The 13,363-nt window shown below is 54.5% G+C and overlaps 1 long non-coding RNA gene across 1 annotated transcript; it reads left to right on the top strand.

Annotated features, from left to right (window-relative positions):
• The first annotated feature begins 456 nt into the window (after positions 1-456).
• LOC132436676 (uncharacterized) lies at positions 457-4,349 on the top strand. Its single transcript, XR_009521835.1, has 3 exons — positions 457-772; positions 1,716-1,904; positions 2,475-4,349. It is a non-coding gene; the product is annotated as an uncharacterized lncRNA (long non-coding RNA).
• Positions 4,350-13,363: the final 9,014 nt, after the last annotated feature.

Genomic DNA, 13,363 nt, shown 5'->3' with positions numbered 1-13,363 from the left:
GCGCGGGGCGGCCGGGCGGGCGCGGGGCGCGGGGCGCGGGCGGCGGCGGCGGCGGTTGCGCGGGCCGCGCATGGGGCTGAGCAATTAGGCTGGTGAATAATGCATGGCCATTAGCGGAGGGCCGCGCCGATTGGCCGGACTCCAGCGGACTCGGGCGGCCTATGCAAATGAGGCCGCGCTCGCAATTAGCGGCCGCGCGGCGAGGAGGGGCCGGCGCCTGCGGGACCCGGGCGCGCGGCCGGCGCCGCCTCACATCGCGGGCTCCGCTCTCCTCGGCGCCCGGTGCGGCCCGGCGGGCCGGGAGCGGCGCGGGCCGCGGCGGCCGCCTGGCCCCGGGCACAGGCAGCAAACTTTGGCGGCGTCCGCGCGGCGCCTCTCCGCCGGCGCGCCGGGCTCGCCCCTTTATAGAGTGTCTGCGCCGCCGCCCGCGCCCCGCGCCGCGCCCCCCCCGCCACCGCCCGCCGCCCCTCCCGGAGCGGGCGGCCGCGGGCAGGGCTCCGGCCGGCGCCTTTGTCTCGCCGGGCTGCTCGGGCGCCGAGCCTCCTGCGCTCCGGGCGCGGAGGGCCGGCTGGTCGCCTCCACTCGTCCGCGGCGGCTCTCGGCGCGCCGGCCCCGCTCAGGCTCTGGTGTCCCCTCTCTCCGGACCTTCTCTCCGGGCTCGTGTCCCCTCCGCGGGCTCCCCCGGCGGCCGGCCCGGCCCGGAGGCTCGCGGCCGGAGCGGAGCGGAGTGCGCACGCCGGGGTGGCGGGACTTCGGCAAGACCAACTTTCCGGTTCGGAAGCTGCGCGGGCCGAGCGGCTCCTCCCCTCCCCTCCCCTCGTCCTCCCTCCCCTCCGCTCCCACCCCCGTCTCCCCGCCCCCCCACCCCCGGGCCCCTTGACTCCTGAGCGCCCGCCCCGCCCGCCGCCGCCACCGGGGCCGCCTCAGCCCTTCGCCCGCCCGCCGGGCCTCCCCGCCGCCAGCGGCTCCTTAAATCCAGGGGAAGGGAGGGGATGACAGGGCTCCGGTGTCCCCCCCACCAGTTCCCTTGCCCGATGGGTGCAGTCCTGGGGCGCCTGTGGCGTGGGCAGGGGGCGCAGGGTGCCCCGAGACCGCGTTACTGAAAGTTCCAAGTCCACAAAAGTCCTGCGCGCGGCCCCCCGTGTTCTAGGACTGTCGGGGGCGACGTGGGGGGAGGGCAGGTGAGGGGGAGCGCACATTCGGACCGGCCCAGCATCCCCGGGCAGCCGGCGCCGCGCGCTTCCCGCACGCGCACCCAACCTTCGCGGGTTGTCAGGCACGCGCCCTCGCCCCCGCGCGCGCAACCCACCGCAGACGTGCACACGCGCCGTCGCCCACTCCCGCGCGCTCATTCCCGCGCGTGTCCTCCATCGCGAGCGGCTGCTGGGATGTGCTCCAGGCCCCGTCGCCGCAGAGCCTGCGCCTGTGCCCTCGCCCCAGCGTGTCTTTTTTCATTTCCTAAATTTATAATATTTGTCCTCACAAGTGGCCCTGTCTGGTACGAAGCTTTGGCACAGATGGCCTCCCGGCGCTTCCCCCAGGGTCGCGTGCTGGCGGGGAACAGCCGGCGAGCACACAGCCCCGGGCGCCCAGAGGGCTGCGATCTCCCTGCGTGGCTGGGCGCGGGGCTCTGACTAGTGGGGATCCCCCGCCCCGGCTGGACCCCGGCACCGCGCCGCTCGCCCGGCTCTCCAAGGGCTGCTTTTCCGTTCTAGAATCTTCCCGCTACCCAGCCGCGGTTCTCCCGCGCGCCTCTAATTGTGTAAGTTTCACGAAGCAACAGCTTTGGGCTCCAGGAAAAGCGCAGGAAAATCATACAGAGGAAGGAAGTGCACAGGTTGGAATCATCTCCAAAGAGACCCCGCCGCCACTTTTGCCACCCTCCTCCCAACCAATCCCTGAAGGTCGGTTTTGCTTTGCTGTTTGGTGGCAGGCGTATTCATTTAGGAAATTTTGTTTTTGAAAAGAAAAAAATGACATCTGAAAGATGTTCGAAATCTAGAGTTACCCCCCCACACACACACACACCACGGTAGGGCTTTTATAGTTAAGCTGTGGGGAGAAAGGTCTGTATCGCTAGTGCGCTGTCAACTTTGGCAAATGCTGCAAGCATTTTGGGGACGCTCTCGCATCCGGCGCAGAGGCGCTCGGCAGTGAAAAGTTCGCAGCCAGGGTTTTGGGGCGAGCGGGCCAGGACTCTCCTGGCAAAAGAGTGGCAAAGAGAGGAGGAGGGAAGAGGAAGGGACGTGTGTTGGTGGGGGAGGGCGGTGGTAGAGAGTGGAAGTTTCTTGCAGAATTTACAGGACGGACCAGAGTTTGGGGAAGTTGCAGCGCCGCAGCAGAGAGGTAGATGTCTGCTTCCCGGCAGAGAAAGAACACAAAACGATCGTCGGTGGGTCGGGTTAAAGGTGCACTGCCTGCTTAATTCTCTCTTTTTTCCCTCTTTTTACAAAAATCGACACTTTGGGGAAAAGAAGCAAACGTAGGTTCCCGCGGCGTCCGAAGTCCCTCAGAGGAAGCCCGAGCCCGGCTCCCCGGCAGCCTCCTGGCCCGGTGTCACCGACTCCTCCTCTTTGGGCCGCTTTGCACGCACCGGCCCCACCTTTTTTGTTCCTAAAGCCATTCGTCCGCCCCTCCCAGGCCCCCACTCTCTCTCCGACACACTGGCACGATTTCCTTAGGGCTTTCCCGGACTCCTGAACGACACTGCTTAATTCCGTCGACTTGCTCTGCATTTTCTACGGTGTGCGGCCGTGGGGAGGATCTTAAGTCCCTCCAGCGAAGGCGAAAGTGAGACCCCGGCCCTTTATCTGTAAGAAGCGAGCTGTCAGATTGCAGAGGTGTCGCGCCCGCCCGCGCTGCGCGTTGTAAGTGCGGAGACACAGCAGGCTGGGCTCGGCGCTGCGGTGAACGCAGTGGTTCCCCCAAAGTGAGCGGCCGCGGAGCAGGACACGGAGCTCGCGGTCTGACCGGCCCGGCGTGGGGTGCGGTCCCCGCCCAGGGCGCGCGCGGTGGGGTCGCCTGGCCGAAGGTGCGGGCTCCACCTCGGCCCCCGCGCTCTCCACGCTGGGATTTCGTTGAGAAGATGGAGCAAAGACTTGGACGAAAGAGCCGGGGAGGCTGTGAAAGGGGCACCTACACAAATTCCCCGCCACTGCCAGAATGGTGCGGATCAGTAAATTGTGTGGCGCACCTTTTAAAAAATTGATTCGGGTGTTCAAGATCAATAAAATTTAAAAAAAAAAGTAGAGGCCGAAAATAAAAGGCGAGTTACCTTCTGAGTTAACCTGTTCTCCCTTCCTCGCCTCCCTCCACCGAGGTCTGAAACTTTTCTTTAATTGTTTTTATTTAGTGCAGCAAGTTTTAATGAAAGCACAGGCGTCTAAAGTTTGAGTTCCAGCAATAGGTTTATCGCCAGGCGACAACGTGTCAAGCAGAATATCTTCACAGATGAGGTACAGGATGTGTCCTCCAGTCACGCCCAGACTGGAGGACCCCCGGAGCTGTGCATCAGAGACGCAGACACCGAGTCGCGCTGGCGACACACAAGTCCCTACCGTCACATGACCACTGCCTATTAAAATATTGTGATACCTAAACACTCTTGCAAAAACAAAAGTTGCTTTTCTTCCCTATAATTAAATCTAATTTGTTAATTGTCTTTCCTCTTGCAATGTTGTTTTCATCTTAGGAGGTGACACGTTATTATTTTGTCTACTTAATAATATTATTTACAAATTAATACTGTACATTTTACATTTGTGGAACGTATAATTAGGTGTTTGATTAATTTGTATCATTTATTCAGATAAAACAGAAAGCCTATGTGCAAGATTGATTTGACAAGGGGATGTTGGAGACTTGCTTCTATTTTAATGTCCCAGTTTACTGAAGCTACTGGCTTTCCATCCACAAAAGACAGTTTTGCATAAGGTGCATTTGTTACTTTATTTACAATGTGCTTACTTCCCCAGCTACTTTATACAAAAAGAGTATTCAAATGTTAGGGCTTTATTTTCTCTTTTCATTCTTTTTTCCCCTCCCAAATCAAAGTCCCTTTCTTCTTCTCCCTGGCCTTCTCTCCCCTGTCTCTGGTTCCTCCCCCACCCCAACTTTTGTTTTAGGTCCTTACCATTAAATCCAGCATGATTTTGTGTCTTTAATGCTGTGACAAGTGACTGCTAATTGGTTCTCACTTGAGCAAAGATATTACCATACTAATATTATTATTGGTAAGAAGAGGTAATTGATAACACCACCTGCCACTCTGGGGCAATCATGATGATAAATGTTTCCATCAACAGGAAATCTGTGCTTGGCGTACCACAGCCCAACGCAAACAGCATGTCAAGTGCCAATTATAAAGATGTCGCTTTTCTATTGCATTTGGGCGGGGGGCTGGGCTAGAAAACGTGTAGCCAAAAATTATACGTATGTTTTTTTTTTTCTGACCGTCTTGCTCACCCATTTGAAAATCACTTTCCCTGTAAAAATAAAATGCTCTCCCTAAGTAACCCAACGTATAGCTAACTGCCGTGCCCACATTGCACACAACTCCTGCTGTCGCCCCCTCTGCTTTCAAAGCTGTTGAGATAAATATGTCTAAATATTGTTATAGATAGGTGCCACGTGTGTAATATCTAAACCCATCTAGGTCTGTGTGCTCCGAAGCTGTCCTGTATGTTCTTTCCAGGTCGGCTTGCAACCTCACATGTGGGCATCACAGGCAAACATTCCATGTCTTTTTCTGTCACACGCAGGGAAACATCAGCACGCAGCCATTCGTCTTCACACTTAGGGACGCAAAAAGCCATGTGAAAGTACTTCTCCTGTGACCACTGAGCCGCGTATGTGGGCTGCATGTGGGCCCGGCTGGGGCACTCCAGCATGTATGATTCCATAATGGCCAGCTAAAACTTTGACTCCCTTGCCCATAGGGAGGCTCAAACGATTATTATTAGCTTGCACTATTAGATGCAGGCCTCGAAAGGCGAAATCAGCTATTGATAATTGCAAGAAGTATACAGCAGCTACTGTATCGATCGGCTTGTCCCTATTCCCCTGGTATGGGAGAGATAAGAAGACTCACTCTTTAGTGCAATATAATTTCTTTTGACCTATCTGCTTGCTACAGACTTATGATGAATAGCCGGACTGGTTAAAGTCCTTTATCACGAAAGTTACCCCTTGATATAATATTGATTCTTTATAACTAGCTCCAAACACAAAAATCAAACTGTCCACTTGACCATCATCATCATCAATATCATCACAAAGCCTCCGGAATAGAGATCAGCACGAGCCTGAAAACGCTTTCTATAATCTTCCCGGCTAATCTTTATTTGCTGATGATGAAAAGAAGGGGGGAGGGCGGGGGGCCAGAGGGAGAGTGAGCGGAATGTCATTTGGACGAACACTATATTTATATGTGTACATACATTAGGCCGAGAGCAGGCGGTCTCTGCTCGTGAGCACGCGCGCGGGCATCGTGACCACCCTCCGCAGGGCTCGGCCTGCCCACCCGCCCTGGGGGAATCGGGGAGCCGGGAGGCCCAGGGGATTGGGGGTGGAGGGAAACAAAAAGGGCTCCGTGCGAGCTGCCTGACGGCAGGCACAGGATGAGACCCTCCGCCTCCTGCTCGCTCGAGATCAATGTCGCGCGTCCTTGGCTCTCGGGCCCGCTGCGCTCCCGGGAGCGCGGGCGGCGAGGGGCGCACGCCGGGTGGGCTCGCCGGCTTGGAGGGGCCGCGCCGCCCCGAGGAGCACATCAAAAGCCGTCCGTCCGGGCAATTCGTGTGCATTTCCCCTATTAACAGCATTTCCTGCGCCCGCCCCGCCCCCCGCGCCAGCAGGCTGCCCGGACGCGGGGACGAGCGGCTCGCGAGCGTGCCCGGCGGTGTGCGAGTGCGCGCGTGTCTGCGCGTGGGCGCCCGCGGGGGTCCCCGGGCCAGGGGGCGCCCTTGCACGCCAAGGCCCGGTCTAGGCCGAGTTTCGGGCGCGTGTTGGGAGGAGAGGGCCGTGGGGTGCGGCGGGGGACACAGGGAGGACGCGGGCGGAAGCCTCCTGGCACCTTCTCGGGCCCAGCGGCCGCGCCTACAGGCACTCAGTCTCCAGGGCGGCCGTCTTCGGGGCCTTCGCTTCAGTGGGATCCGAGGGACCCCTGCCCTCGACCCCTCCGCAAATCCTTCCCACCCGCGTTTCGGCAACCCTCAGACGTCGCGGACCAAGTCGGGGCGGGGATGTGAAAAGCGAGACCAGCCCACCGCATCCTCCCGGGCTCCTAATCCGCGCGGCGGCGGGGCCAGGGCACGGAGGGTCCCCCGTCGTCCGGACGCCACTCAGTTTGGAGGACGCGGCCCGCTGTCCCAGTCCGCCGTCGGGCCCACCCGAGGGGCGTCCGGGGCTCCGCGTGGGGTCCCTGCGGTCGCCTGGCACGCCGGGCTGGGGTCTCGCAAGGCGAAGCTGGAGTGCTTGGGCGTCAGGCGCCGCCCCACCCCGGCCCCTGCCCTGGGCCCGGGTGAGACCCCGCGAATTCGGCGCGGGCCGGTGGGGGAGGGGCGCGGGTTCCCGCGCGCGAACACGCGTGAGGCGCCTCGCTGGAAAGCACAGCCGCTCTCCGTAACGTGTTCAAAGACGTTTTAGGAAGGCGGGCACAACTTTGATGTGACCGTTCCCATCGGCCTTGGCTTCCTCATTATCACAAGTGTCGTTTGCTTTGGCTCCAATCTCTGCAAAAGCGCAGAGCTGAAATTCTGCAGAAGCCGGCCTTGCGGAGGGCTCCTCGAGGTCCCCGAAGCGCTGTGCTGGCGACAAAGACCACTCAGCCCCAGTGCGGGTCCGCTCCCGTTCCGGGTGGACGTCTGCGCTGTGATCGGACGCCCCGGGCCTTTCACTGAACGGACCCATTCAGGCTGTCCCTGAAGGTCAGGCCTGGGGGAGAGGAACAATTAGTCAGTCCACATCCTCCTGGAAACCATCAACAGCAAGAGAAAACCGACCTGGTAGCAGAACAAACAGTCTCCCACTCAAACCGTGCAGTCGGATTGATGAGCTAAATAAATGAATAGGTTTGTCCGGACACGTGGCCCCCTCCTCGCTAATGACTGTGCTTGGCCTGTGTGGATGCAGCCAAGGCACAGGGTGCTTCTCTCGGCCTTCCTGACCCGTGCTGGGAAAGGACCGACCTTCTGCTCTTACACGTGCCCGGGGAGCCCTCAGATCTGCACATCTCTGCTTCTCCCTCTGCACTGCTGGCCACTGCTGGCAAGTGTTGCCTAATGATGTATTCTTCATCTTGAGCTGTATATGTCTGATTTATCCAGACTTTTCTGTTTGAAGTCAGACATGGGAGGAGTGATGCAGAGGCCCCGCCATCACAGGGTGTGCTCCCTGCCCTTCCATGGAGGGAGACACTGTACCCCAAACACACTGATTCTCTTGGCATCAGAAAGTTAAGGAAAAAGGAATCTTTTATAAAAATTTGAATCAGTGTGCGGAAAGTGGATTTTCCCAAAGTCTGGGTGTGTTTGCATGCTGTGCGTGTGTGCTCTTTAAGAAAACCTACTGAATTAGAATTCATAAAATAGGAAGTTGGGGCTTCCCTGGTGGCGCAGTGGTTGAGAGTCCGCCTGCCGATGCGGGGGACACGGGTTCGTGCCCCGGTCCGGGAAGATCCCACATGCCGTGGAGCGGCTGGGCCCGTGAGCCATGGCCGCTGAGCCTGCGCATCTGGAGCCTGTGCTCCGCAATGGGAGAGGCCACAACAGTGAGAGGCCCGCGTACTGCAAAAGAAAAAAGAAAGTTGAAGGGGCCATTACTCACTCAACAAAGGGTTCTTCACTTTTCTGGGTGTGTAACTGCAGATTTCTCTAAAGTAGCCAGTGGGGCAGTATATGGTGAAGTAGCCAGTATGCACAGTAACATCAATTTCATAAAACTAGGCTCACCCACATCCCCGGCAGAAATGGAGTGGCTCTTCGGGACCGAGGACGTTTTCCTTTGATTCCTCCAGGGAGATGCTGCAGCCTGCAGTCTGTCCACTGCAGAAACCCACGAGGACTGGGCAGCTCTGCTCCCCACGCCCTCGGTCCCGGGCCGGCGGCAGGTCTGTCTTGGACCGTGATGACCTTGGGCCTGGTCAGAGCTGTTGAGATAAAAGCATCCTCAGAGGCTGAAAGAGAAAATGACCGGCTGGAAGAGGGGGTCTAGGCATGCGGGGAAAGCCAACAACAGTAAAGGCATGAATGACAGTTACGCCAAAGAAGGAACGCTTGTTTACATGTTGGAGCCACTATGACCGCAAAAGGAGAGTGGGAGAGAAACCCCAGAAACCAGGATGGGAGGGGCCGTGGCCCCGCCAGAGGAGGGTGGGGTAGGAGGGAGGCCGAGAGACCAGCGTGGATGAGGAAGAAGAGAGAGGGGGAGGAGGTGACGGAGCAGTGGCCCCGGGCCCCAGAGCCATGGCCTCGCCCAGAGAGCCTGAAGGGAGGGCACACATCAGCACCCTGTGCCCTGTACCGTGATGGGAGGACCACCCTTGTCTCCACCACCGACACGTCCACACCGCAGAGATGCTCTAGTGAGACCTGGTCTACGTCACCTGAGCTCAGCACCGACACCCCCGGCCCCAGCTTCTGTCTTTAGCCGAGTCCCACATCCTCTGTTAGAAAGAAGGTCCACAGAATTTGTGAAAGTGGCTCTGAAAGTGCTTGGTAAATAGAATGACTATGGGGGCCGTTTATTTGTTTTGGTGAATTTGAGCAAAGGAAATCATACTTGCTCTCATGTCCAGAGCACAGCTCTCACCTCGTTTTCTCCAGTTGTCTCTCTTCTATGAACCCTGAAGATTACAGTCCTTCCCATGCAATTTAACTCTGGTCAGACTTCTTCTTTTTTCTTTTTTGATGTGGGCCATTTTTAAGGTCTTTGTTGAATTTGTTACAATATTGCTTCTGTTTTATGTTTTGGTTTTTTGGCCACGAGGCGTGTGGGATCTTAGCTCCCCAGCCATGGATCAAACCCACACCCCCTGAAGTGGAAGGCTAAGTCTCACCCATGAGACCACCAGGGGAGTCCCCCAGACTTCATTTTAAATTATTCTCAAATTCATTTCACAGCCGGCTTTTGTGCGCCCAGACCAGAAGGCTCTCCATCTTCTCTAGGAGACCTCAGGGCCCTGAGTGCTCCGTTGAGCCCCCGTGGCGGGGGTTGCTTGGTGCCAGGGCAGCTGGGAGTGATCTAAGGGGAACAGACACACACACACGCCTTTGGTGAAATTTTACCCTGTCTCCTGTTGGGTTTCCTGGGCTAACTCAAAGGTGGTTCAGTCTGTCCTCTGTTCCCTCTAAACTTCTCTGTTCCTGGGGCATTTGTACTGACCACCTGTGCAGCCAGGCATCCTATAGGAGCGCTCACCTTTATTCTTGAATTTCCTTAATTTCTCCAACTGCTCTGCTTATTAACCCATTTTACAGATGCGTTGATGTAATAGATCCAGGGTGTTAATGACATGCCCAAGGTCACTTGTTAATTAGTAAAGGAGCCTGTGGTCACTTTGTCTATAATTGCAGACAGTCCTTAGAGAGTACTGACCATCCTAATTATGGTGCAGAGTTTCTGCTACTGCTAATGCATCCTCTCACTGGGCTGACGTTCAGAATTTCCCACATGGCACCAGAGTTTTCTTTTGCCTCCCTTGCAACAATGTCAGCCTTCCTAAGCGCGCCGTCTCCCGCCTCAGGGACTCGGAGAGTATTGCCCTCATCCTTCTGGTCACGGTTGCTGTTTGGTTGGGTTTCTGGGGCAAAGTATGTCTTCTTCTGCAGATGAATTTGCTCCAATGACCTGAGTTCCAGCCGTCCTGCCTTGACCCTCTGCCGCGTAAGCAGATTTTACTGTTGGTTCCCACTCACCTTCCCCTCTTTGAACATCTAATGCCCCTGAGATCAGCTCTGCTTGCTTTTTCTTGACTGATTTTTGGAATTAGACTTCTTTGATTGAGGAAGCATTCCACTTTATGGTTCCTCTTTTCTTCACGTATTTTGTGCAATCATGGACACAGTGAGTAACAAAAGAATATTACATTTTTTCATGAGTTATCCCAGACAGTTGTTAAGGAAGATATTAAGGATACCCTGCTCACCCCGCGACACCTGAACATCACTGCCATCTCACCTGGCCGGGTCCTGCTAGCTTCCTTCCCATCTGCTCAGATGCCGCAGTGGGCGGTGGCTGGCTGGCCGGCGCTCGGTTCCCGCGTGGCCTGTCTGCACTGGGCACACGTCTCCGCAGATAAGGTCGCTTACTCTTCGCCCGCCAGGTTCTGTGCCGGAGGCCTCACATCGTCCCATTTGACCCTCATACCCTACAGGTGCTCATTGCCGTCCTCATGTCGTGGATGAGGGCCCCGAAGCCACAGGTGTTGGTGTGACTGTCCAGGCCACACGGCTACAGCTCCGGGGCCTCTTCCAGCCACACTCAGGCCTCTCCAGACACGGGGCTCCTTTTCTTGTCCTGGACCCTTTCTGGGGTTGTGTTTTGAGAAAAGTGGCTCCACTTAAACAAATAAGAACTTTCCCCTGGTCATTAGAAGCGTTTATTTCTTTGCACTGAATCAGAGAAGATGAACGTCTCAAAGTAAGGGGTGGTGCAGGAGGCAGGAGCGTGGAGGTGGTGGATGTGGGGGACCCTTGGAAGCCGGTTCAAAGCTCGGGCCCGGGCCCAGGGTCAGGTGCTAAGTACCAGGGGGAGGACCCAGACACGGTCAACCCTCAGCTACCAGGCCCATCAGAGGCCCCCCGACGGCCTGGGTGGTGGGGATGGGCTGGGCTGGGCACACGCCACAGGGTCCAACATTTCCTCATGATCGATGCCTGCTTCGAAGTTATTTTCCTCCCTCCATTTACAAAGATCTTCATATGCTGCAGGGAGTTTGTGGAAAATGGAAATGCCATCCAGGGCGTCAGGTACGTCTGTGTTTAAGAACTTTCCGGTGGGCGCAGCAGGAAGTGGCATCGTGCTCCTGGGAAGTGACCACACCTCGCGGTGCTGGGGTGAGTGGACCACTGGTGCCTTGGTTTCCTGTAACGTCTCTCGACGACCCTTTCATTCAGAGTCAGACAAGGTGGCAGCACTCGTGTCGACCTTTGGTTTTGAATATAGAGCGGCTTTGGACGACGTGGGTAAATCAGTCTTTTGATGGTCAACAGGTACTTAAAGATCCCAAGGTTGTGGTGTTTGCCGTTATAACAACGTCTTTGTCACAATCAGGGAAGTGTCTGTTTATAGAGCGGGTTAAATTGTGAGAAGAGATAATGGCTGCCGCGCAGACACAGGGCACAGCTCTGCCCCAGGGCGCTTCCTTTGCAAGTGGTTCATGGCCTGTGTCTGGAACTAGTGCGATTTTATGTCATGCGCTCTGCTTACGGAGTTTTGCGAAGTGGTATCTTCTACTCTTATGAATAATGTATGTATCAATGTGTATATTTAAAACATCACGATGCACACATACAGATGGTTTAAAATAGTCCTATAGAGTCACGTGATTATTAAGGATGAATTTTGTTCTGATGTGTCACAAAGTTTTGAAGCTATTGAAAACTATAATGCTTCAGGAAAATGGGCACCATTTGAAAAATTAGTTTCAAGGAAGTGACTTAAAATGATCACAGAAAACTTAGAACAGCACAACTTTTATTAAAGGGGATTCTCTTGGTCACAAAGACTAGATCACACTTGTGTCTGAAACTCGTTTTAATGTTGAGGTAAATGGGGCTCAATCCAGCATTTCCTGGTTCAAAGAACACAAGGTACGACTCACAGGAGAGATTATTAAGGGGGTCATTGTATTTCAGAAGGCAGCTGTTTGATGGAGAGATGGGGCTTCAGTGACAGATGACAAGTTTATTGCCTAGTGGGCAGAGAGGTGTGTATGAGTGTGAGTATGTGAGTGTGCATGTGAGCATGTGTGTGTGTGTGTGTGCGTGTGTGTGTGTTAAATCTATCTGGTCTATTGTGTCATTTAAAGCTTGTGTTTCCTTATTAATTTTCTGTCTGGATGATCTGTCCATCAGTGTAAGTGAGGTGTTAATGTCCCCACTGTTATTGTGTTACTGTCGATTTCCTCTTTTAAAGCTCTTAGCATTTGCCTTATGTATTGAGGTGCTCCTATGTTGTGTGCATAAATATTTACAATTGCTATATCTTTTTCTTGGATTGATCCCTTGATCATTATGTAGTGTCATTCCTTGTCTCTTGTAACAGTCTTTCTTCTAAAGTCTATTTTATCTGATATGAGTATTGCTACTCCAGCTTTCTTTTGATTTCCATTTGCGTGGAATATCTTTTTCCATCTCCTCACCTTCAGTCTGTATGTGTCCCTAGGTCTGAAGTGGGTCTCTTATAGACAGCATATATATGGGTCTTGTTTTTTTTTTTTTTTTGCGCTACGTGGGCCTCTCACTGTTGTGGCCTCTCCCACTGTGGAGCACAGGCTCTGGACGTGCAGGCCCAGTGGCCATGTCTTACAGGCCCAGCTGCTCTGCAGCATGTGGGATCCTCCCGGACCGGGGCACGAACCCGTGTCCCCTGCATTGGCAGGCAGACTCTCAACCACTGTGCCACCAGGGAAGCCCATGGGTCTTGTTTTTGTATACATTCAGCAAGCCTGTGTCTTTTGGTTGGAGAATTTAATCCATTCACAGTTAAGGTAATTATTGATATGTATGTTCCTATTACCATTTTCTTAATTGTTTTGGGTTTGTTTTTGTAGGTCCTTTTCTTCTCTTGTGTCTCCCACTTAGAGAAGTTCCTTTAGCATTTGTTGTAGAGGTGATTTGGTTGTGCTGAATTCTCTTAGCTTTTGTTTTTCTGTAAAGCTTTTGATTTCTCTGTTGAATCTGAATGAGATCCTTGCTGGGTAGAGTAATCTTGGTTGTAGGTTCTTCCCTTTCATCACTTTAAGTATGTCATGCCACTCCCTTCTGGCTTGTAGAGTTTCTGCTGAGAAATCAGCTGTTAACCTTATGGGAGTTCCCTTGTATGTTATTTGTCGTTTTTCCCTTGTTGCTTTTAATAATTTTTCTTTGTCTTTAATTTTTGTCAACTTGATCTATGTGTCTTGGCGTGTTTCTCCTTGGGTTTATCTTGCCTGTGACTCTCTGTGCTTCCTGGAATTGGGTGGCTATTTCCTTTCCCATGTTGTTAGGGAAGTTTTTGACTGTAATCTCTTCAAATATTTTCTCGGGTCCTTTCTCTCTCTCTTCTCCTTCTGGGACCCCTATAATGTGAATGTTGTTGCATTTAATGTTGTCCCAGAGGTCTCTTAGGCTGTCTTCATTTCTTTTCATTCTTGTTTCTTTATTCT

Source organism: Delphinus delphis, chromosome 13 (assembly GCF_949987515.2).
Source record: "Delphinus delphis chromosome 13, mDelDel1.2, whole genome shotgun sequence".
Lineage (NCBI taxonomy): Eukaryota > Metazoa > Chordata > Mammalia > Artiodactyla > Delphinidae > Delphinus > Delphinus delphis.
This window is presented reverse-complemented; position numbering and strand designations above follow the sequence as displayed.